General features: G+C 37.8%; 1 pseudogene; it reads right to left on the reverse strand.

The window, feature by feature from the left end:
• Positions 1 to 511: 511 nt before the first annotated feature.
• On the reverse strand, positions 512 to 22,013 carry LOC137758982 (centrosomal protein of 78 kDa-like; annotated as a pseudogene).
• Positions 22,014 to 25,508: the final 3,495 nt, after the last annotated feature.

A 25,508-nucleotide genomic window follows, 5' to 3' on the forward strand; every position in this document is an offset into this window, starting at 1 on the left:
CATTTATTATTCCCATCTCTTTTTACCCCTTACCCTGTTTTGTTGTTTATGTTTTCTCCCACCACAGAGTGCTAGTTCCAGGAGAGTAAAGGCTTTATTTTGTTCACTGCTGAAAGCAATGGCACCCAGAAAAGTACTGTACATATGAAGACCTCAGAAAACACTAGCTGAATGAATGGTGCAAAGTGTCACAAGGAAAAATACACCAAAACTTTCATTATAATAAAAAAGTATAGATAAATCTTTCTCTAATGGCTTCCAGTCAAGTAATTGAAAACATCATATGCTATAATAAAAACATAAGTAGTTTATTAAAATTTGAAGGCAAAAACATAATTTTAAAAGATTTAGTCCTATGTTAGGCGTGATAGAGTATGGATGCTTTCTTAAAATTCACAATCAGATCCAAGAGTATCACTTTCAGAATGTTCTAGTAGACTGAGTTTACTTTTAGTTGTCTTTGATGAAACAGTCACTATTCTACTCTCTTTCTTAACAGAAATGTGTTTTTTCAAAGACTCACTTTTAATTGCTTTATTAAAAAAATTGCTTTATTCAAAGAATTCTTTTGCCCAATTCCTTTGCTTTTCTGCTTTACAGGTGAGTCAGAGCAGGAATGCAGGTCCTTCCCAGGTTGTTTCTTAGCAGAGTATTTTTTGGTTTATTCACCTGCTTTGTTCATTTTCTCTGAAGAAGACCTGCTATTTCTAGATAATTCCTCTTCTTTTCTTTGACTTCCAGTTCCAGAAATGACGTCTGCTGAAGGGAGAACATGTTCTAGCAATGAAATCTTCAAAAGACTCCTGCTGCTGCTCTGTGACTGGGACCCCCAGGTTGTCTTTGGAAGTTTCTAAGGCCTCCTGAGTAGAGACTAGGACATGGAAGGAGTCGAGAGGCAAAGGAAGCCCAGCATCACCTGTAATTTTCTGAAACTGGAGGGAAAGACAAAAGACAAGACAAAAATTCAGTGATGAACAAAGCCAACCATTAAAAAGTAGAGTTCAAAACGTCAATGTTATTCTGTGATCTTATTATTAACACAGTAATTGATTATTCAGAAGATTTCAGAGCCAGTTTTTTTCTAATTATATCTTGCCAAGTGATTCTCAACTTAACCTAGCTATATCCAAGGCTATGTCTGCTACATTTTCAGACTTTGGTGATTGGGGTAGTTATTACCCATTTCCTTTCCCTCACTAAAAATGAAACCCTACTCTGTAAGAAAATTAATTTCTTTTCTATCCTCCAGGCACATGTAAACAGTATATAGTTTGTGACCAGACTGTGTTCTCAAGCTGTCAGTTCCCAAGAGCAGTCTGAGATTGGCTGAGGTGGGTGAAGGGGGCTGGAAAAGCTGACATGTTTCCCCTCCCATTCCCATGACCAGGTGAGTCACTATAATATCTTACGTATTAGCTATGTCAAGATTACTTATTTTAAAAATTCTGTCAATACGTGTACCTTCATTAGTGTTCCTTCATTGTAAGCTGACTGCATACAAATAGAAACCTAGATAAAATATGAATAGAATAGACATTTATACAATTTAAAATTTGGAATATTTTCTGTAATGTTTTCTTTCTTCATTAAGGAGAGTTTGCTTTAACTCATAAATTTTCTAAAGAACTTCCAGTTTTCTTATGTACAACAATACAGTATCATGAAATGGGCCCACATTTACTAATCTCAGATTTGGAGAGGACTCCACAGTCCTCTAGCTCCCGAGCATGTGAACTATTAGAGACCGACCATTATTATTTTCTCTCTGACTTGGTCATTTCCTTTTTGCTAATCACTCTTAGAATCATTAAGTGCTGTCCTGTCCACTTACTTGGAGATTCTGCATTTGTACTGGGGCACTCTGCTTTGATTCTGATTTTTCTTCTTCAAGTGCCTTCTTTTCTTCTTTAGGTGGACTGCTAACAGTAGAATTCATCTGGGGACGACCTAGTAAATGAAAATCTGACTGATCTATACCAGCCATTGTGGCAAAATTGTTCCCGGTTGAGAACCACTGACCTATATCTTCCCTGAATATTAATAATAATTTTTATGTCTAAGACAAAAATAACTTTAATTCAAACTTATCAAACAAGCAAAATAAATGAAAGATAGGAAAATTCTTATCCATTCCCAAATATTGTCAATGGACACTGCCTTCAATTTAGTCTTCACAAAAAAACTATACCTACTAATTACTCTGTCTACAGGTTACTCTTTTATAATGGGCTCCCCACTCTACCAAAGCAGGCTGCCCTATTTGCATTTCTTAAAAAATTTAATTCCTCATTTTAAAACGTCAACTATATTACTTATAATTACACTAAATTTGGCTAAATATGGCCACGTAAGTGATGAAAATCACTCCAGTTCCTCAGCAAACTACCGTTATAGTCGCAAAGAGAAGAATGCCATGAAGAGAAATGAACTAACCCAGCATCTTTAAGGAGATCCAAGAAAGCATGGAACTTCTGAAAAGAATTCTCAGTGCTGCCCAAAACACCTTCATCATCCAGGATCATGCTTGTCAATGAGTGGGCATGAAGGCCTTCAGACATAGAGAATTTTATATTTCTTAACTGGGCATTTTCATGTTCCAGCTATAAAAGAAGACTGAAAATGTCTGACATGCTTTTTTCTCATTGTCATCAAAAGTAGTCTTGTCTAGTTTCAAGGAACAAAACTAAAACACTCAAAATGTAATTAATCTGTAATTAACGTAACTCGCCACCAGTAAAGACAGAGACCATATCACAGAATAACCAAAACCCCCAGGCACCCAACAAAGTTTCCTATATAACACTTAGCTGGTACATAAATAAACCAAAGTTATCGTTTTATTAATGATCTTTCACAAAAGATCACATTTCTAACTGGTTAAATTCATAATGGAGCCTCATTCCACATTAGAAAATTACCTGCTTTAAGTTTCCCTTAAATTAGAAAGTGAATTATAGAATCTGATTTGAACAAAACATATTACAACTCTGCTGAATGTTAAGAATTAACTTTAGTGAGCAAACTATCTAATGCTTACGTTTAAAAGTCCTAAATCATACCCAACCCAATTTATTAAATGTACGATCACCAATATTTTCTTTGGCTTCTTGAAAATATTCACTCCCGTGCACTCTTCCCCTTCCGCTCATCACCTATGCACTTAAAACCCCTATAAGCTCAACTCTAGTATTTCTCAGAAAGGCTGTTATGTTCATGATGCCCCTTTTGCCTTATATAAGCAGGTGCTCAACACTTATTGAATGAGTGTCCGCCAATCCAATGGATGCACTTTGAAAAATTCCTCCCTACGTTCAACCTATGATAAAGTATATTTAGATGGAACTTTTTAGATTATGCCCTGCTTTCATGCACATTACCTAATGTAATTCTTATAGTATATATTTTTATCTTGCATTGCATTCGTACAAGTTTTCCAATATCTTAAATTTATTTAAATGATTCACTTTCCTAATTCATTGCCAGGAGAGTCTCATCATGTCTTTTATGCTACTGTATATACAGTATATGCACAAAAAGTGCTTTCTTGAATCAAAGAATCATGAACAGAAAATAAGCTAGTGTCATATGAAAGCACACACACACACACACACAAAATGAGATTTTCACATTTTTAAAAACTTGCTTTCTGGAATATAGATCATATGATCACTAAGTACCAGTAAATGCAAAAGTCCATATGATACAACCAATTTGCAACATATTACAGTTTTAAAGTTTACAAACTATGTGTGTATGGCTTAAAATCAAATCAAAATAAAACGAAAACACTCTCAAAAGTATTAGAAATTGTTTGCCTCATTGACTCATTTATCAGCCTTAAGTCTTATTACTCTTTCCTCCTTTAACTGCTTTAGGCACTCCTCCAGTTTTTCCTAAACAAACAGAGTAAATATTATAACTAATTCGTAGTATAATATCCAAAAGCCTTTCCAGCTATAGGACTCATCAGGATTTAGGGGCAGAGCCAGAAGTGAACTCAGGTTTTAGTCTGCTACTGGTAATATCATACCATGCTAGTGAAATGAATTATCAAAATCTATCAAATTAGCATAGTAAAGATTTATTTAAATTCCACTTTTTCCAACATAAATTTGTGGCAGCCCACCATAAAAGGCATATGCGTATAACATAGCAAGTCAGAAATAAATAGTTAAGACCAAGAAAGAAAACTTCTATTTTTATTTGTGGGTCTCTTTATAGTAGGAAGTCTTATTAATGAACATGCTTAATATACCTGAATTGCATAATTGCAGATTCAAAAGCATTTTTTTAAAAAGTAATCATTTTTAAAGCAATTTACAGTCAAGCACTGTTCCTGGAGTTCCCTGGGCATTAAATAATCTAATCATCAAAACCCTAAGAGGGGGGCTTCCCTGGTGGCGCAGTGGTTAAGAATCCGCCTGCCAGTGCAGGGGACACGGGTTCGAGCCCTGGTCCGGGAAGATCCCACGTGCCGCGGAGCAACCAAGCCCGTGCGCCACGACCACTGAGCCTACGCTCTAGAGCTCCCGTGTCACAACCACTGAAGCCTGTGTGCCTAGAGCCCGTGCTCCGCAACAAGAGAAACCACCGCAATCAGAAGCCCGCACACCACTAGGAAGAGTAGCCCCTGCTCGACGCAACTAGAGAAAGCCCCTTGAGCAGTATCAAACACCCAGCGCAGCCAAAAATAAATAAATAAAATAATTTATTTAAAAAAATACCCTACGAGGAAAGAACAATCACTAACTCCATGTTATTTTACAGATGAGGGAAACAGAGGCAGAGAAGTAGAGTAAGTAGAGCAGCACAGCCAAGGTGACACCACTAAGTAGCAGAGCCACACTGTGGACTCAGGAAGCTGGGTGCCGTTCCTGTTCACGGAGGTGGTAGTCTTCCCACTCACCAAGGTCAATCAAATAAAATGAACACTGATAAGCTCTCTTAGGAGTTTTAGGAACTAAGACACTTCGGTCCTTGAAGTGGGGACACTGCTTGCAATAGGCAGAATTCTAACAGAGCCCCTAAGACTCCTACTTACTGAAGTACACAAACCTTCCACTTAAACAATCAAACCCTAAATCTGGGTGCTGTAGTGAAGGGATTTTGCAGACGGAATTAAGATTCAAAATCAGTTGATTTTTTTAGATAGGGAGATTATTCTAGGTGGATGTGACCTACTCAGGCACCCCATGAAAAGGACTTGAACTCTTCCTGAATTGAAGTACAAAAGGGACAAGAGGGAGACTCTCCATTGCTGGCTCTGAAGAAGTCCAATGCTGCAGCAGGGAAGGCAAGCGAGAGGCCTCTAGGAGCTGAGACCGTCCCCGGACTGACAGCCAACAAGGAAATGGGGACCTCTGTCCTGCAACTGCAGAATCTGAATCACGCCAACAAGCCGAAGAAGCTTGGAGGCATTCTTTCCCAGAGCCTCTGGATGCTAACACAGCCAGACTGACATCTTGATTTCATCTCTGTGACCCACACAAACTATGGTGAACATCCAACATTTGGGGCTCAATGTTTACACTTAAATTTCACGTGCTTTAACACTCTCAGGAGGGAACCCACATGTTCCAGTGTGTATCTGAGCAGGAAACCCAGTCACGCTGTGCCTGGACTTCTGACCTGAAGAACTGTGAGCTAGTCAAATAGGTATTGTTTTCAGTCAGTGAGAGTGTAGTAAAAGCATTAATATTCTACTCAACCTCCAGGTTCGTGGACAAAATAAATGACTGTCATTGTTTTGGGCCACTGTTTCGGGGTGGTTTCTTATGCAGCGATAAACAGTCAGAATACCTATACTTATGAAAACAGTAAGGTATATTTATACATTTTAACTGCTTTGAACAATCACTTAAAGAATGAGGAACTCTATTATATGCCATCATTGGGAGAGGAACTGGTATGACGTTCTGGAGAGTAGCTTTTGGTACCTAACAACAATCCTACATCAGGAGTTTACCCTAAGAAAATTAAAGATGTGGGCAAAGATTTATCTACCAACATGATGTCATAAGATTGTTTATAACCAAACCCTAGAAGAAAGCTAAGAGCCTCCAAATTGGGATTGGTTTCAATAAAAATAGCTCACCGTATGGAGGAATGCGCTGTGAAGCCACTGAGAAAAGAATGACAAGAGGTCTCAGCCAGAGTTAATGAACGGGCTTCAGGAGTTCTACATTCAAAATATATCTGTGCGTTTCTCCTGGGAGATGATGCATAAGCTTAATCAAATTCTCTGATGTAGAAGAGTATTTGGTGACATGGCAAAATATTTTTGATACTTTTTTAAGACAAAAGAGCAGATTAGGTGTGTGTACATGCAGAGGTGTCTTTTATTTCCTTCAATAAGTTGTTCACTGTTTTCAAAGATTTGCTCAATGAACATATGTTTTTATATTCAGAACATGTTTAAAAAATTGAGTCTAAGAACTTCAAATTCTTTAATGTTTCATTACTAAAGCCAGTCAAGTTTTCAATGGGAAAAAAGAGAAAAAAATTGCAAAATTCCTCTACTTTTAACATAATGGTTTAATCAATCTTCTAAAACTGATTTCAAAGAAATTCTAAACAAATAAGCAAACAAACAAAAAACCCTCACCACAGTCAGAGGAAAGTAGACTAAAATTCCTGACTGGTTCTAAATAGCACATCAAAGTGCAATTACATGAAATAGTTTCTCCCTCTAATGGAGGGAATTAGAACACAGTGTGAAATTTTTGTGAAAAAGTGTACCCCTCTCCTACAAAGTATTAATAATTCATGTCCCTTACGTGGAAATATGGAACCAAAAAAGTTAGAAAGTAAAATTGCTTGATATTCTATTACTTAAGTAAGACTAATGATAAGGCTTTGGAATAATTTTCCTTCCTGTCATCTGCTCTCCTTCATCCCTTCTGTACACTGGCTAGGGTGATTTATCTGTGACAAAGCTCCCATCATATTGGATATCAAATTTTATGTTCAACTTTTCTCCACTTAACATTGAAATCAATCATTTCTCATATAATCAGGGGATTCATAACCTTGATTTTTTTTTTGTGGGCTACAAAATATTGCACTGAGTGGGTTTACTGGTTAACCATTTTACACATTTAAATTCTTTCCAACTTTTCAATATTATAAGACAAAATAACCGTTTTTATGCATGAAGGCTTTTTTCCATATTGAGAATAACATTCTTACAATAAATGCATAAAAATGAGTTTGAGATCAAAGCAAATGAATATTTTTAAGGCTCTGAGGTACCTATCTCCAAACCGCTTTCCAAAAGATTTCTGAGATTTTATACTGCCATCACCGATGTATCACTTGGTATATAACCTCTACTATAACTGTTGGCTTACTTCCTCACCTAGAGTGCAAGTTATTTGAAGATAGGGGGTGTATTTTATTAAGTGTTTATCCCCAGCACCTGTGCCTAGCACAACGTAGACGGTCAATAAATAATTGCTTAATAAGGAAAATCCCTGCCAATACAAGATGTACGTGTGTGAAAGACAGACTGTGTGTTTTTCTCTAACTGGATAGATGAAAACTTGTCATCTTCTTTAATGTGCAATTTTTTGGCTTATAATTAGTAATTAAATTTCTCTTTTATATTATATTGTAAAAATTCAGATTCTCTGAGGCAAATGGGCCTGGCACTACCCATTAGCTATATAACCTTGGACAAGTTCTATAACTCTAGGCCTCAACTTCCTCATCTATAAAATGGAGATAAGCTCCCATATCACACAGCTCTTGTGAGGATTACATGGGTTAAAACACATATAAAATTAGAAGAGTGCTTGGTACACAGCATATGTTCAATTAATGCTGAATGAATGAACATGTGAACGCAAGCAGTAGTGAAGGGCTTAAAATGAAATAGTCTCATCCCACTCCCACATCCAGCACTCAAGAAGCGACCAATTCTGTACGCAGGTTTTTAATTGTAAAATACGATATGTGTACTGAGAAGTGCACAGGACAAAACTGTCAATGTGACAAATCAAAAGAGAATACTTACATAACCACTACTCGAATCTGAAAGTATTGATACTTGTCAGCATCTCAAAAACTCCCCATATCGTTTTTCTCATCACAAGCTCCTTCCCTCTTCCCGGTTAAACACCATCCTCATTTCTCGACAATCATTTCCTTTAACCTGCATGCATCCCTAACAAAAGAGTTTAGTTTTGTCAACATCTAACTTTATGTAGAGGATCATAGTATATGAAGTCTTTTCTATCTTATTTCTTTCACTCAACATTGGTTTAAAAGATTCATCCACATTGCAGCCTGTAGCTCTAGTTCATTCAATTTTATTGCTTGATAGTTTTCCCACTGTATGAATACACATAATTTATTTAATTTTTGACTCTTAATGGACATTTGGGTTGTTTTCAGTTTGTGCTAATGCAAATCATGGACAGGAATCCTGCTGTACCGGTTATTCTGGTGCATTTACACAGGGCGGGGGTGAGGGCTGCTGGCTCACAGGCTATATATATACCTTCAGTTGATGGAGAGTGCTAAATGCTTTCCAAAGTAGTTGTGTCGATTTATACTCCAGTATAAGCAGGGTAGAAGATTCCCATAGTACTCCAGGTCTACAATACCTGATACTACCAGACTTTATTTATGTATTTGTCAATCTGATTGGCATGTAGTTTCATTGGTTTTGACTCACTTTTCTCTTATTACTTAATGAAGTCGTACACTTTTCTGTGTTTACTGGCTGTTTGGATTTCCTTTTTTATGAGGTTTACGTCAACTATTGTTATTTTTTATTCTTATTTTTTAAATTATTATTTATTTATTTTTGGCTGTGTTGGGTCTTCGTTGCTGCGTGCAGGCTTTCTCTAGTTGCGGCGAGCGGGGGCTACTCTTCATTGCAGTGGCTTCTCTTGTGGAGCACAGGATCTAGGCACGCGGGCTTCAGTAGCTGTGGCACGTGGGCTCAGTAGTTGTGGCTCACAGGCTCTAGAGCGCAGGCTCCGTAGTTGTGGCGCACGGGCTTCGTTGCTCCGCAGCATGTGGGATCTTCCTGGACCAGGGCTCGAACCCGTGTCCCCTGCCTTGGCAGGCAGATTCTTAACCAACAGGGAGGTCCAACTATTGTTATTTTGAATTCTTCTCCATTTCCAAGTAATACTCTTACATGACTATTTTCTGACTAAATTTGAGGCATTATCTGTTGACTTTCTGATTTACTAAGTAAGGGTTTAGTTCCTTTACACGCTTTCCTATGTCCACACTGCTCAGTAAAGTTATGTCATCATTAGTTATTCCACTGCTCATGATCTCTTTGACTTTAGTGATATGCTTAAAAACCTACATTGTTGATCCACTATAAACTCTCTCAACGTCACGCTTTGTAAAATGAGGACATTCATACCATCTTCCCTTTTTTCTACCTCCTGTCTACCTTCCAAACCTAGCTTTTACGTTGTCAAAGTTGAAATTTATATTCTGTTCTATGTGCAGTTAAGTCTTCTGTCATTTGAGAGTCAGTAGGGAGTAAGGTTTAAGAGAACAGGCAGAGAGCCTAAACTCAAAGCCTCGATCCAACCCTAAATTCGGTACAGCCTGGGCAAGTTCCTTCCCTGTCTTAGCATCCTTTTCTCAAAAGTGGGAATGATATTAGCACCAACCTCATAAGGCTATTCAGAGGATTAAATGAGTGAATATATGCAAAAACACTTAGAGCCTAACATATACTAAGTACATACTAGTACACAATACATTTCAGTACATACCAAGTTAATACTAATACATACTAAGTATAGTTTAGGTTAGTTATTTGTTATTACATGCAAGTTGACAATAAAAGCTGCAAACCAAGACAGTATTGCCATTATTACAATTAAATTAATATTGCCCACTGCAGATGTACTGTGTCTCTGTGTATAGACTACACCTCGTTCCATACTGTGTCAGTGTCACTGCCCTTGTGCAGGGTGACCACATACCCCAAGCCGCCTTGGGCTGTTCCAGTTTATACCTGTTGTCCTGATGTTACAGCATTAGAGCGCCTCCTTACACTATTGAAGCGTAAGGAGTTTGGACAAGTTCTGGTTTGGACAACAAATTAGATAGGTGGTCATTACCCCTGTGTGTCACTGAAAACGGGGGCATCTATAGTGTCAAGTTTAAGTGGATTCTTCTCTTCCTCACCAATAGTAGGTTAAAAATCAACCATAGTTTAGTTTGCTTCATGTTTATGTCAGTATAGCCTTTTCTCCTCTGGAGTTCAAGTTCCTTCTCCTCTTCCTCTCCCTCCTCCCTTCCAACAGTGCCTAATACCTAGTAAGTACAATATGCCTCAAGGTGTTTCTAAGCTCTCAATCACACAATCAACAGAAGCCTCTCCAATCTAGACTAGCTGCTCTCTGCACTGAATTCCCTATTACCTTCTTTCTTGGTTTATTGCCTCATTTTGCTGGATTATTTCTATAAATAGCTTAAGGTGTAGCACAGGAGGTAAATTTTTCAAATTTCTTTGTGTACAAAATATCTCATTCAGCCTCCACTTATGACTGATAGTTTGGCTGGATACAAAACCCTAGGGTGAAAATTATGTGCTGGAAAAATTTGGAGGTATCTTTCTAATACCTTCCAGCATCCATGGTGCTGATGACAACTATGATAAAATCAGATTTTAAATTTTTTTTTTTTAGGTGACCAGTATTTTTCTCTCTGGAATGGATGTATCCTCTCAGTATTTTATTCTATTTTTCTTTTAATTAATTAATTTATTTATTTTTGGCTGCATTGGGTATTCATTGCTGCGCGGGCTTTCTCTAGTTGCAGTGAACGGGGGCTACTCTTCGTTGCGGTGCACGGGCTTCTCATTGCAGTGGCTTCTTCTGTTGCAGAGCACAGGCTCTAGGCATGCAGGCTTCAGTAGTTGAGGCATGCGGGCACAGTAGTTGTGGCACATGGGCTTAGTTGTTCTGCGGCATGTGGGATCTTCCCCGACCAGGAATGGAACGCATGTCCCCTGCATTGGCAGGCAGATTCTTAACCACTGCGCCACCAGGGAAGCCCAATCTATTTTAATTTATTTTTTCAGTATTTTAAAGTTTCACAATGAAGGGTGCCTAGGTATGAGTCTATTCTTATTCATCTTGCTCAAAACTTGAGTAACTATTTTCAATCTGAGGCCTGATGTCTACTTTCAGCTATGGGGAATTTTGTTGCCCTTTGACAGCTTCCCTCCATTTTTTGTCTGGGTCTGGAGTTTCTAATGGTAACATGTTGGATCTCCCAGATGCAGCCTCTCTAACATATTGCTATCACATTTTCCATGTGTCATTCTTTTTTATATACTGAGAAATTTTTTAAATTCCTACTGAATTTATTTCAGCAACCATATTTTCATATCCAAGACACCTCTCTTGCTTTCTGACCATTCTCTTTTTAATTAACACCCTAGTCTTATTTCATAGTTGCTAGCTCTTTTTAAACCTCTCTCAGGATACTAATTAGGGTTTTTGCTTAAACTATTTTGTTCCCTAAATTGTCCCCGGTCCTACCAGGGTATGTTTTCTCTCTTTTTCCCCCTCTCTCACGTTGTAAGCTTTACTCAACTATCAGGCAAATGACAGTTATTTTCTATTTAAGAATGAGCGCAGAAAGCTCCCTGAAGTCAACGATTGATTGGCTTCTTATGCAGGAAGAAGTGGGGAGTGACTGTAATAGGATCCCCCCCAAACACTCTTTTCTAGGGTGTAAAAACTCACACTAGCTGCCCTAGTTCTCCCCAGTTTCACTGTTTTCAAAATGAAATCATCTCATTTCAGGAGCGTAAGGGCGGGGCTGGGAGTCCACTCCTCCAAACACAACCCTTCAATGAGCTCCCCTATTTCAGTCACACTTTTAACTAACTCCACCCTCTCTCCTACATGCGCATCAAAGCATGAAGCTACTTCTGCAGGTGGGGTCAGAATCCTCCTCAGTTGCAGGTGGTCCCTGTGCATATTCTAGGTGATGCTTTTCCTCTGTTCTACTGTTTCAGTTTCACACTCTTCCACTTGTCTTCCGTCTTTCAAAACTATGTTGAAATCTCTTGACTGTTGTTGGCTTATGTACTTAAACACTTTGATACCATCCTTGTAGTGTCCTGTCAAAATGGAGAAGAGCTGCAAGGGTTCTCAGTGCATTCTGAATCTGCTATTCTGTGGTCCCCGTGTTTAAAGTTCTTGGTCTTCCCCAGTCTATCACTGCTTTTAGAAATACAATCTCCTGTTCTACTCATGAAGGAAACGAATACAACGCATCTAAAATGACAAGGAATGTGGGTTAGATGCTCTAGGGTCTTGTCGTACTCTGCAATTTACTAAGAAACCACTTACGTGCTACAAATTGTAGGTGCTCATTTATAAAACGAAAGGGGGTAACTCTACATGAACTATAGATTTCTCCTACTGTAACATTTCATAATTTTCTAAGTTTTCTTAAAATTTCTCTATATTATCATTAATTTTAATTAAAAACATAAAAATCTAACATTCTCTTTTGAAAATCAAAGAGTAATTACCATGGTCCTACAATAAGGGGATAATTAGTTCTGAAACCTGTCAAGTTTCATGTTTCATACGAAAAGAGAATCATATTAAATAATTTTTAAAAATTAAACATGGACTTTGTAGCACAAAGACAAGGTTCCCCCAAATGGTATTCCCTTATTTACTAGAAATGTTCAGCTCTGCATTAAAGTTGAAATAAAACAAATATATTATTTTTGAGGTGCAAACGTTTCTTATGAAAATCAATTTTTCTTTTCTGTCCGTACAAACAAAAGTATGGAATCACATTAGATGTCAGGTTTATGACGGAATATAATGTAGCTTCTTGAGGTTTTTTATTTTAGGAAAGGAGAATATTAACATCAAAACATTTTTCAACCTTACTTTTATTTAAAATGAGGCCATATTTTCCTCTTATAAAAAGAGAGTTCAACTAGAACTGTCAATTTTCTCATTTGTAAAACAAGAGCACTGAATCAGCTGACTATATTCATTCAGAACTCAATTTCTTTATCTTATGATCACTAAGGTTCTCCCTAAATCGAATATCCTAAGGTTCTAAGGAAAGGAAACTATATTACTAGCGACATGATTTGATTTTTATTTCTTAGAGTTCAAATGTCCACCATTCACCTTGGTCTAAGCTTAAGGAACCATTCAAGGGGATACAATGCAGATGGGAGGAGAAAACAGAACCCTCACTCAAGCTGTGCAGTGTTGCAATCAGGCTTCCATTTGAAAAATAATCTTCTCTATAGCTTTAAAGTGATAACTTCGTACCTGCAATGCTTCTTGTTTCAAACTGATTTTCTCTGGCTCTTCCTGAACACTTTCTGAGGAATCTTCGACCTCTTCAATTTGTGAGGAGGAAGGACTCTCTACTGTCACAGTCACAGGAAATTCTGATGGATCTGAGTGTCACAAGAAGAAGATAGGAAACCACAGAGTTGTTAAACTGAAGTGCAAAGAAAGAAGACAAGATTGTATAAAAGATAACACAAGCCAGATACCAAATATCCACATATTAGAGGACATTTAACAAAAGTGATCTGAGGTATCATTATTTATAAATGTCTCTCACTGCTCCTTAGTCTAAAACAGGCAATGACTAAGTAAAAGTACAGTAACTTATTTTTGCTATGTTACTGTACAGACCTCTGTTGTACATGGTTAGGATTAGTAATGGGAATTGCCCATGTTATTAAGTTTCTTTCACAGAAGCCAAGTGAAGAGCCAAGGTAAACATTTTTTCTCAAATCAACTTTATACTGCAAATGAAAAATTTATTCTTTACCATCAGACGAAAACAGTCTGGAAGCAAATGTAGTTTTTTGGAGGAAAATACATCAGTAAAGGGACTGATGAATAATCAGAAAGTCAACATATCTAAGCTGTGAATAACAGACGTTAGAATTTTAAAAAATAAATCACATACACATACACAACTAAAACTGACCCATCAAAAATTTCATCTTCTCATCACCCTTAAGCCAAAACTAGGGTAACAGTAATACAATTCTCCTGTCAAGCTTCACTGCCACTGCAATGTTGTTCCATAGGACATTTCCAAACATTTAAAAACTGACCTGGCCACAACCCCAAAAAAGTCTACAGATCATACAGAAGTGTGCTGGGATTATATAACTACGCAGAAGACAAGTCACTAGGACATCATTTTCACAACAAGCAGCAAACCTGCAGCATAGGAAATTCCCAACAGGAGAACGAGGCGCACACCCCTCCCTCTGGGCATGCAAGGGCAGGACTGACACCCAAGGTGCTCTTCTCTCAATCTCAGCAGTGGTGCCTTTCACAGAGCAACCATGCAGTCTCCCAAGACCACTGGGAAGGAGAATCTGATACTGACAGTACTAGCTTGCCATGAGGCCATAAGCGAGGGAATGTGTATGGCCTTGGTGAGAGAGCAGAGGTTTGGGAGATGTTGCTTTATATTGGCTTTCAGATCAGGAATTTGTACATATAGCCTGCAAACAACATTTCTTGAAAACATATGAACGTTCTTGAGTATGACAGCTCCATGTGAGGGGTCAGAAATGGCAGTCAAGTTCATTTCACTGGGTAACAGCTGATTTGCAGACTGGAGAACAGGCTTCCTTGTTTACAGACATAACCACAAGGCTGCCAGTTGTGTGCGAAATCCACACAACTACACAGTTGCATTGGGAGAGCGACCAGACAAGTTTTTCGTGGATTTATTTGAGAGAGGGAAATGCTTCTTGTAAGGCTCTGTCAGTTTAAAAAGCAAAAAGAATGACCACCCACCTTTCCCAATTCAACCCCTACATATCATAAATACGCACCTGACTACATACATCACGAGTCTGATGAATGGAAAGCCCCTAAAAAGATATCAACAAAACGAAGTTGGATCTTGATGTAAATACATCACCAGTTAAATCCAGTTAATACAACTATTTAGTATTATGTACAGTATCCATACAGAATTGTGTATAAAAATAAATAAGCTCAAAAGAAGGACCTGGAGGGCTCTGCTACAGAGAAAACTGAACAGAATTCAGCCGACTGGCTTGGTGATAACTCTCTGAACTGCTGAGAGGCCCCTTCAGCTCCTATGTTCAGGATGGTTGAGATTCCAGTCTCACTTCTTTAAATGGTGATAATTAATCGTTCTCTAATTTACCACTCTGTGTGATGAGGATGGACCTGAGATAGTGTCTCACCAAGAAGATAGGAAACCACAGAGTTGTTAAACTCAAGTGCAAAGACTGGGGATTCAACACTATAGTTTATGCAACAGCAATTCACAGTACCATTTGCAAAAAATTAGTTGGTTGTCCAATAGGGATTATAAACATCCATTTAACATGAGCTACTGAACAGATACTTTACACAGTAACTCCTTCAAGTACTATTTAAAATCAATTCTCTTTGTTTTCTTAAGCAATTGTTAACCCCCAATTTCATGAATACTACCAAGTAAGTCACGTGAAAATCATCTAGAGCAATCTATTTCACTTAGCAAGCCTAAAGCTATAATTCAACAATTTTATTTACTGTTCTATGACAAAAATTACTATGAACAGCTATCCCCTGGATAAGTAATCAGCTAAAGCTAGTTTGACTCACTAAATCTGATTTACTGAGTTAATAAGCCAGTTGATTTAGAATAGGTCTAATGCAGATTTCTCATCCATTCTGCATTAAACTACTTCCCATGCCTAAAATGTCTTTTTTCCCCATTCGTACATATCCAAATTCCTACTTCTGTGCTGTAGGGCTTGGCTCAACTACACCTGCCTTTAGTGAAACTTTTCTCACCTGCACAATTGGAGATAATTTTAGTCTCCTCATGACTCCCACGGGGTTACCTCTGTTGTGACACTTGAGAAACAACTTGAAACTCCCAGTTACTTTTTGTTTTACTTCCTTAGAGGGCTCATTAGGCAGAAGCCATGTGTGAGTTATCTTTTTTCCTCTATAGAAAGCACCAGAGACCACCCACGTAATGGAAGTTCCAAAATAAAGAATTCTGAACGACTGAAAAAGACAGGGAATGCAAACACATTACCTGTTGCTTTTTGCACGTTCTGCAGTACGCCACGGCAGGAAACCAGACACACCAGGTGGTAGAGGTTCAGGACCATAACATTCTTTACCAGCAGAGTGTTTCCTTCCATTACTTACAGGTTTCTTTGTGGCCAATCCTATGTTTGACAAAGCACGAAAGAAGGAATCAAGATGCACCAAAGGTCTACAGAGCAACTCTCAAAAGTGTACAGTTTGAAAGGAATCAAACAGGCACTGGACAATGATGCCAAGGCCATTAAAAAAAGGATCGTTTTGTAAAAAGGTTTTACATAAGCCAGCATTTTTTAAAAATATAAGTTCTCTACACTAACAAGTTATTTTAACTAAAACAAAAGTATTGAGATGTGCAGAAATGGAAAAATAAATTTTTAAAAAATCCCAAAGTATGATCCATTTTATGTATCATGCAGAAACACTCAAGTTTATTGAATCTTAGAACACCTTTGGCATTTCTGAATCTCAAGGATAGCGAAACACAGGTACACCCATGACTTCTGCCAAACAGAATCTTCAGAATTGGACCAAAATTTCAATTTAAGATGAATTTTTCTATGTAAAAACAGTAAAAGTTATAAGACTGCAAGTTGCTGGGTGGTAGGTGAGTCAATGTTACTCTCCTATAAGCCTGTCAGCCTTCACTGCTCCTTTGATTTCATATAGAAAACACACAAAAAAACAAATGAAACCCACTGGATAAAAGAGTGAAATGTGGAGACTTATCCTATATTTCAGTAGTAAAGAGGCAAGTATCTTTATATGAAATATTTGGTTGCAAAAACTAGACCTACGTGTTAATATTTTATTTAGAACAAGCCATATATTAAAATTCACATTTAAATATTTAATTTGAATTTACTGAAAACAAACATCATAGGTTAAAATGGTTATTTTTATCCTTCAAATCTACTATTTCATGTTATTTATTTATTTTAATAGATCTTTATTGGAGTATAATTGCTTCACAATTCTGTGTTAGTTTCTGTTGCACAACAAAGCAAATCAGCCATATGCATACACATGTCCCCATATCCCCTCCCTCTTGAGCCTCCCTCCCACCCCTCTAGGTCATCGCAAAGCACCGAGCTGATCTCCCTGTGCTATGCTGCTGCTTTCTACATTTTAGCGACATTAGGATGGAGTGTAAAATAGAGTGTATGTGGTAATATAGGATAAATATTTCATAGAGTGTAGCTTATTGATAATCACCACATGATTCTGTGTGATTTAACATGCCTCTTAAAAATATATAGGAGCTCAGTTCTTTTTGTTCTATTTTATTTTGTTTTTTAACTTAACTACCCTCCAAAAAAAATGTCTGTAGGCATGTGGTTTGTATGTGTGTACCCTTCCTTTACTTTCAGAAACTAATGCAAATACATTTGTATTAAAAATTTTTTTAATTACACTTTTCGTGTTAGGAGATAAAAAAAAAATTTCTAATAAAAGTTCCCATCTTTTTTAGGCATACATAATTACAGTATAAACGTGACACAATTCACACCATTATCTTACCCCTATACTCACCTGGATCTAAGTATATACCCAGCTATTGATTTGGCTTACCTCTATGTCTCCAAATAATTGAGGCCAATACAAAAAATAGCCCAAGAAATAAAATTACTCTTAAAATAGCTCTATGAGCTTGTATACTTCAGTTACATTTCCACTTTGTTTAATCACGCTAAATAAAAAAAAAATTTTTTTAATTGTATTCTCATTCCATGATGCCGTATTATATACCACCAGGTACTAATATTACAGAATTCCTAATATGTTTTACATATACATGTTTTATTTATATATATTTCCATTTCTAATATTATAGCAAAAGGCAACTTAGCTATTTTAAGAATGCTTTACATATCATATAAATTTTTAATGATACTACATAATTAGTGTGATACCACAAATCTTAACTTCTTTGTATGTACTATTTGATTATTAAAATATCACTGTCTTGAAATAACAATTGGCAGACAAATCATAAGCTTTTTTTTGACTTCATAAACACTCTTAACAACTTCTATTTAATACACTATTGTCCAAGCAAGTTGATTAATGGAGAATCAAAAACATACATCTTTAAGTAGAAAAAGAAAAGTTGTATTTATGAAGATGTTTACAATAGTTTATTTTAGGTTATTTCCAATTTTTCACCAATTTAAAAAATGGACCAACACAATGAAACCTTCTGAATCCAATGTTAAAAAGTATAACTATGAATCATAAAATTGAAATTTAGTATGAAAAGATAAGAATGGCAAATTATATTGAAGCTATGTGGAATTATGTCTATAGACAACAGGAAGAGAAAATAAAAATGTAAACAATGGGAGGAACCAAGATGGCAGACTAGAAGGACGTGATCTCACTCCCTCTTGCGAGAACACCGGAATCACAACTAGCTGCTGGACGGTCATCGACAGGAAGACACTGGAACACACCAAAAAGGACACCCCGCATCCAAAGACAAAGGAGAAGCCACAATGAGAAGGTAGGAGGGGCACAATCAGAGTAAAATCAAATCCCATAACTGGTGGGTGGGTGACTCACAGACTGGCGAACACTTATACCACAGAAGTCCACCCACTGGAGTGAAGGTTCTGAGCCCCATGTCGGGCTTCCCAACCTGGGGGTCCAGCAACGGGAGGAGGAATTCCTAGAGAATCAGACTTTGAAGCCTAGTGGGAATTGATTGCAGGACTTCGACGGGACTGGGGGAAACAGAGACCCCACTCTTGGAGGGCGCACACAAAATAGTGTGCGCATCGGGACCCAGGGGAAGGAGCAGTGACCCTGGGGGAGACTGGACCAGACCTACCTGCTAGTGTTGGAGGGTCTCCTGCAGAGGCAGGGGGTGGCTCTGTTTCACCGTGGGGACAGGGACGCTGGCAGCGGAAGTTCTGGGAAGTACTCCTTGGTGTGAGCCCTGCCAGAGTCTGTTATTAGCACCACCAAAGAGCCCAGGTAGGCTCCAGTGTTGGGTTGCCTCAGGCAAAACAGCCAACAGGGAGGGAACCCAGCCCCACCCATCAACAGTCAAGTGGATTAAAGTTTTACTGAGCTCTGACCACCACAGCAACAGTCAGCTCTACCCTCCATCAGAGCCTCCCATCAAGCCTCTTAGATAGCCTCAACCACCAAAGGGCAGACAGCAGAAGCAAGAAAAACTATAATCCTGCAGCCTGTGGAACAAAAACCACATTCACAGAAAGACAGACAAGATGAAAAGGCAGAGGGCTATATACCAGATGAAGGAACAAGATAAAACCCCAGAAAAACAACGCAATGAAGTGGAGATAGAAAACCTTCCAGAAAAAGAATTCAGAATAATGATGGTGAAGATGATACAGGACCTCGGAATAAGAATGGAGGCAAAGACCGAGAAGATGCAAGAAATGTTTAACAAAGACCTAGAAGATTTAAAGAACAAACAAACAGAGATGAACAATACAATAACTGAAATGAAAACTACACTAGAAGGAATCAATAGCAGAATAACTGAGGCAGCAGAACGGATAAGTGACCTGGAAGACAGAATGGTGGAATTCACTGCTGTGGAACAGACTAAAGAAAAAAGAATGAAAAGAAATGAAGACAGCCTACGAGACCTCTGGGACAACATTAAACGCAACAACATTCACATTATAGGGGTCCCAGAAGGAGAAGAGAGAGAGAAAAGACCAGAGAAAATATTTGAAGAGATTATAGTCGAAAACTTCCCTAACATGGGAAAGGAAATAGCCACCCAAGTCCAGGAAGTGCAGAGAGTCCCATACGGGATAAACCCAAGGAGAAATACGCCGAGACACATAGTAATCAAAGTGGCAAAAATTAAAGACAAAGAAAAATTATTGAAAGCAGCAAGGGAAAAATGACAAATAACATACAAGGGAACTCCCATAAGGTTAACAGCTGATTTCTCAGCAGAAACTCTACAAGCCAGAAGGGAGTGGCATGATATACTTAAAGTGATGAAAGGGAAGAAACTACAACCAAGATTACTCTACCCGGCAAGGATCTCATTCAGATTTGATGGAGAAATCAAAAGCTTTACAGACAAGCAAAAGCTAAGAGAATTCAGCACCACCAAACCAGCTCTACAACAAATGCTAAAGGAACTTCTCTAAGTGGGAAACACAAGACAAGAAAAGGACCTACAAAAACAAACCCAAAACAATTAAGAAAATGGTCATAGGAACATACATATCGATAATTACCTTAAACGTGAATGGATTAAATGCTCCAACCAAAAGACACAGGCTTGCTGAATGGATACAAAAACAAGACCCATATATATGCTGTCTACAAGAGACCCACTTTAGACCTAGGGACACATACAGACTGAAAGTGAGGGGATGGAAAAAGATAGTCCATGCAAATGGAAATCAAAAGAAAGCTGGAGTATCTATACTCATATCAGATAAAATAGACTTTAAAATAAAGAATGTTACAAGAGACAAGGAAGGACACTACATAATGATCGAGGGATCAATCCAAGAAGAAGATATAACAATTATAAATATATATGCACCCAACATAGGAGCACCTCAATACATAAGGCAACTGCTAACAGCTATAAAAGAGGAAATCGACAGTAACACAATCATAGTGGGGGACTTTAACACCTCACTTACACCAATGGACAGATCATCCAAAATGAAAATAAATAAGGAAACAGAAACTTTAAATGACACAATAGACCAGATAGATTTAATCGATATTTATAGGACATTCCATCCAAAAACAGCAGATTACACGTTCTTCTCAAGTGTGCACGGAACATCCTCCAGGATAGATCACATCTTGGGTCACAAATCAAGCCTCAGTAAATTTAAGAAAATTGAAATCATATCAAGCATCTTTTCTGACCACAACGCTATGAGATTAGAAATGAATTACAGGGGAAAAAACGTAAAAAACACAAACACATGGAGGCTAAACAATACGTTACTAAATAACCAAGAGATCGCTGAAGAAATCAAAGAGGAAATCAAAAAATACCTAGAGACAAATGATGATGAAAACACGACGACCCAAAACGTATGGGATGCAGCAAAAGCAGTTCTAAGAGGGAAGTTTATAGCTATACAAGCCTACCTCAAGAAACAAGAAAAATCTCAAGTAAACAATCTAACCTTACACCTAAAGAAACTAGAGAAAGAAGAACAAACAAAACCCAAAGTTAGCAGAAGGAAAGAAATCATAAAGATCAGAGCAGAAATAAATGAAATAGAAACAAAGAAAACAATAGCAAAGATCAATAAAGCTAAAAGCTGGTTCTTTGAGAAGATAAACAAAATTGATAAGCCATTACCCAGACTCATCAAGAAAAAGAGGGAGAGGACTCAAATCAATAAAATCAGAAATGAAAAAGGAGAAGTTACAAAGACACCTCAGAAATACAAAGCATCCTAAGAGACTACTACAAGCAACTTTTTGCCAATAAAATGGACAACCTGGAAGAAACGGACAAATTCTTAGAAAGGTATAACCTTCCAAGACTGAACCAGGAAGAAACAGAAAATATGAACAGACCAATCGCAAGTAATGAAATTGAAACTGTGATTAAAAATCTTCCAACAAACAAAAGTGCAGGACCAGATGGCTTCACAGGTGAATTCTATCAAACATTTAGAGAAGAGCTAACACCTATCCTTCTCAAACTCTTCCAAAAAATTGCAGAGGAAGGAACACTCCCAAACTCGTTCTTTGAGGCCACCATCCGGCCTAGCCTAAAAGCAAGTTGGTCCCCTTTCTTTTTTTTCTTTTTTTTTTGAGCTTTTGATCGTTTAGTCTTTTTCCTGGTATGTCCAATTACTTTTTATATTAAAATTGGGCTTAACTTATTTTAGGAATCTATAAAGATACCTCCACATTCTGGACGTTGTTATCGTTCTCTTGAAAAGATTTCCTTTTGCCCATGGCAGACAGTTACTATAGGGACTGGAAAGCTTAGTCCATTCTCAGTTTGAGCTCATTCAAAGCTGTTTTTCAGTCTGTGTGAAGGTTGCTCTATTTCTGTCTTGCCCTTCCTCTACGGGTGTTGCCCTTTGGGATTACCATGTGGAAGTTTGGATTCTCCCTATTCCCAACTACCCTTGTATTTGTTAGGCTTTAAATGTAATGGTTCCCCCAGCCCTGTGAGACTAAGGATACGTGTAGCTTGTCATTCCATTAGTTGTTGCTTTTAGTTTGAGCTCTTGCCGTTTGGCTTCTGTGGTTAGAGTCGTTTGAACTCCTTGGCTTTTCAGCTCCTAGGCTGTATGAGTTGAATCAGCAAATGCCCCAAGGAGAAAAGCTGCACCAAATGTCAAGCTTGCGTCTGTGTTTCCCTTCTCTCCAGAACTTGGCCCACATGTCTCGGTGTCTCTCTAACATTCGGATGCTGGCGAACAGATGTTTTCTTACTTTATCAAGGTTTTCTAAAATTTCTTTAGACTTCACCTGATCTTACGTTATTACTGAACTATCATCTCAATTATCCCTAGGAAAAAAATTTACAATTTTATGTTTTTTTTTTTATTTTCTATATTACCTCAGTTTCTGTAGAGACCTTTTACCTGATTGTTCAGTCTAGTTCCTGTGTTACCAGTAAGATGGAGATAGGTAGAGGCTAAGAATATTGGGGGGAAAATCACTGATGAATGATATGTCTCGTTCTTTTTGGTTTTCCTCTCCTTATTTACTCTGGTAGCCTACATTTGCCCTTCTTGATTTGACCCAGTTGCCCAAATAAGCAACCCACTCTGGCAAACACCTGACTTTACTCTCATAAATGTCTGCATGTTAGGATTAGCTAGATGATGAACACCACGCCAAAGTTCTTTGTGTGACCAGTCAGAATGGCCATCATCAAAAAATCTATAAACAAATGCTGGAGTGGGTGTGGAGAAAAGGGAACTCTCTTGCACTGTTGGTGGGAACGTACACTGATACAGCCACTATGGAATACAGTATGGAGGTTCCTTAAAAAACGAAAAATAGAACTACCGTATGGCCCAGCAATCCCACTACTGGGCATATACCCTAAAAAAACCATAATTCGAAAAGAGACATGTACCACCATGTTCATTGCAGCACTATTTACAATCACCAGGGCATGGAAGCAACCTAAGTGTCCATCGACAGATGAATGATAAAGAAGATGTGGCACATATATACAATGGAATATTACTCAGCCATAAAAAGAAATGAAATTGAGTTACTTGCAGTGAGGTGGATGGACCTAGAGTCTGTCATACAGAGTGAAGTAAGTCAGAAAGAGAAAAACAAATACCGTATGCTAACACATACATATGGAACCTAAAAAAAAAAAAAAAAATTGTTCTGAAGAACCTAGGGGCAGGACAGGAATAAAGATGCAGACGTAGAGAATGGACTTGAGGAGACGGGGAGGTGGAAGGGTAAGCTAGGATGAAGTGACAGAGTGGCTTGGACATATATACACTACCAAATATAAAACAGATACTAGTGGGAAGCAGCCACATAGCACAGGGAGATCAGCTCGGTGCTTTGTGACCACCTAGAGGGGTGGGGTAGGGAGGGTGGGAGGGAGATGCAAGAGGGAGGAGATATGGGGATATATGTATATGTATAGCTGATCCACTTTGTTATAAAGCAGAAACCACGTCACCATTGTAAAGCAATTATACTCCAATAAAGATGTTAAAAAAAATGTTAGAGAGTAAAAAAATTCAAAAGAATTGGCCACACTCCTCCAACAGATTCTCTAACATTTAGCAGAAGAGAATTCACACTGAATCTGGTTTATGAGTAAAAGACAAGTCAACTTTAAAGTGGATCACAGATGACAACATTTCTTTTCCATGTGCCTGCTTTGGAGCCATATTTCTGCTGACCACTCAAAAACTTCCTCTTGAGTATCCTGTGATATATTAGAACCAGGAATAAGGGATGTTAGTGCTGGAAGGGTCAGCCAGTGGTCTGCGACTTAATTCACATATCCTTTCTGTACTAGACTCTTTTAAGATCATTGAGTTAGCCTAAGAATTTTGAAGCTGTGGAATTCAAGACAGTACATTACAATATGCCAATATTACTATTCTCCTGCTCTGACATTCTCCACTGATGGACAGATGAAGGAGAAGGAAGGGCAGTCACCAGTAACTGAGAGTAAATGAAACTGGAATATTATAATTCAGTATCATTTGAGTGACTGAATTGGCTGGCAGAGTGTTCTCCAGTTAAGGGTGAGGAAAGATTAATTCTGCACATGACACCACTACTGTATTTATACAAGTCTACTGGGACAGTTGTTTGCCTTGAATTGTTTTCTTCATTCATTTCAGTCAGACAGTTGCGTTGACTGATTTTCCTTTCTGATGTATGAAATGGCTGTTTGACTGAATTTACCATTTAATTTCCACTAATGCACTGTAACAACAATACATTAGTCAAATTGGATTGGCAGGTATGAAAATGTTTACCCCAGGCCTTCTACAGAAATGTAAGTCATATGCCCTGGATTTGGGGGAAATGTTCCAATTTTAACTATTTTGCCACTTTTCAAACATGTAGGGTCACTGATCCCATAGTAAAAATAAGAAGATCTGTGAAGTCCAGATAAAAATAGCTTTGTGTCACTCTGACAATCACATAACACAAAAGAAAAACTATTATGAGAGAAAGTTTACTGAGTTTCATACTTATCAAGAGGTGTTTCTATGTTAAACTTCTGAGTCTTATTCTACAAGTTCTTTAGGAACAAACACTTCAAATATATTCATAGAAAACCCTCTTTATTTATAATTTCATTCTTCCAATGTTTATAGTTACTATGACAGGCCATTTCTCCATGTCCCATCCTATGATTCTCTGCTCCTATTGAACATTTGGAAATTGGTGGCATGAGCAGGAAAGTGAAGCAGTTTTTGAGATTATTGAACAATGTTGATGTTATAAAGACTGCTTTCTTCCACAGTTGACAAACTTATTATGGTACCGATGGTTGGATACTACTCTTAGAGATGAAAGAAGGTCTTAAGGAATCTTCCATATTCCATTCACCAATCTGTGTTCTTGTTCAAAGCAAAATTAATTCCTTTCAAAATTAACATATTAGCTTAATAATGATTTTTAATCTTAAAATAATCTATCTGTGAGAATGGGAATTTTTGGTAGGAAAAAGTGACAGAAGATGGGACAAGAAGAGAATTCATAGAAAGACAAAACAGAATTTTTTAAATGGTGGGTACGAACTTCTGTTTCCAACTATATCAGTTTACCTTAGGAAAGCATACTAGAAAGGCCAGATAAATCATAAGCAACATTTGACTGTGAGCGTTAGAAAGCTACTGAGGTAGCCATGACCTAGAAGAGTAAAATAGAGAAAGAAACTCACTGAAGTGAGAACAATATTCTGCACATGCTTTTCTAGCCCAGTCATTTAGAAACTAC

The sequence above is a fragment of the Eschrichtius robustus genome, chromosome 2, assembly GCF_028021215.1.
Source record: "Eschrichtius robustus isolate mEscRob2 chromosome 2, mEscRob2.pri, whole genome shotgun sequence".
Classification (NCBI taxonomy): domain Eukaryota; kingdom Metazoa; phylum Chordata; class Mammalia; order Artiodactyla; family Eschrichtiidae; genus Eschrichtius; species Eschrichtius robustus.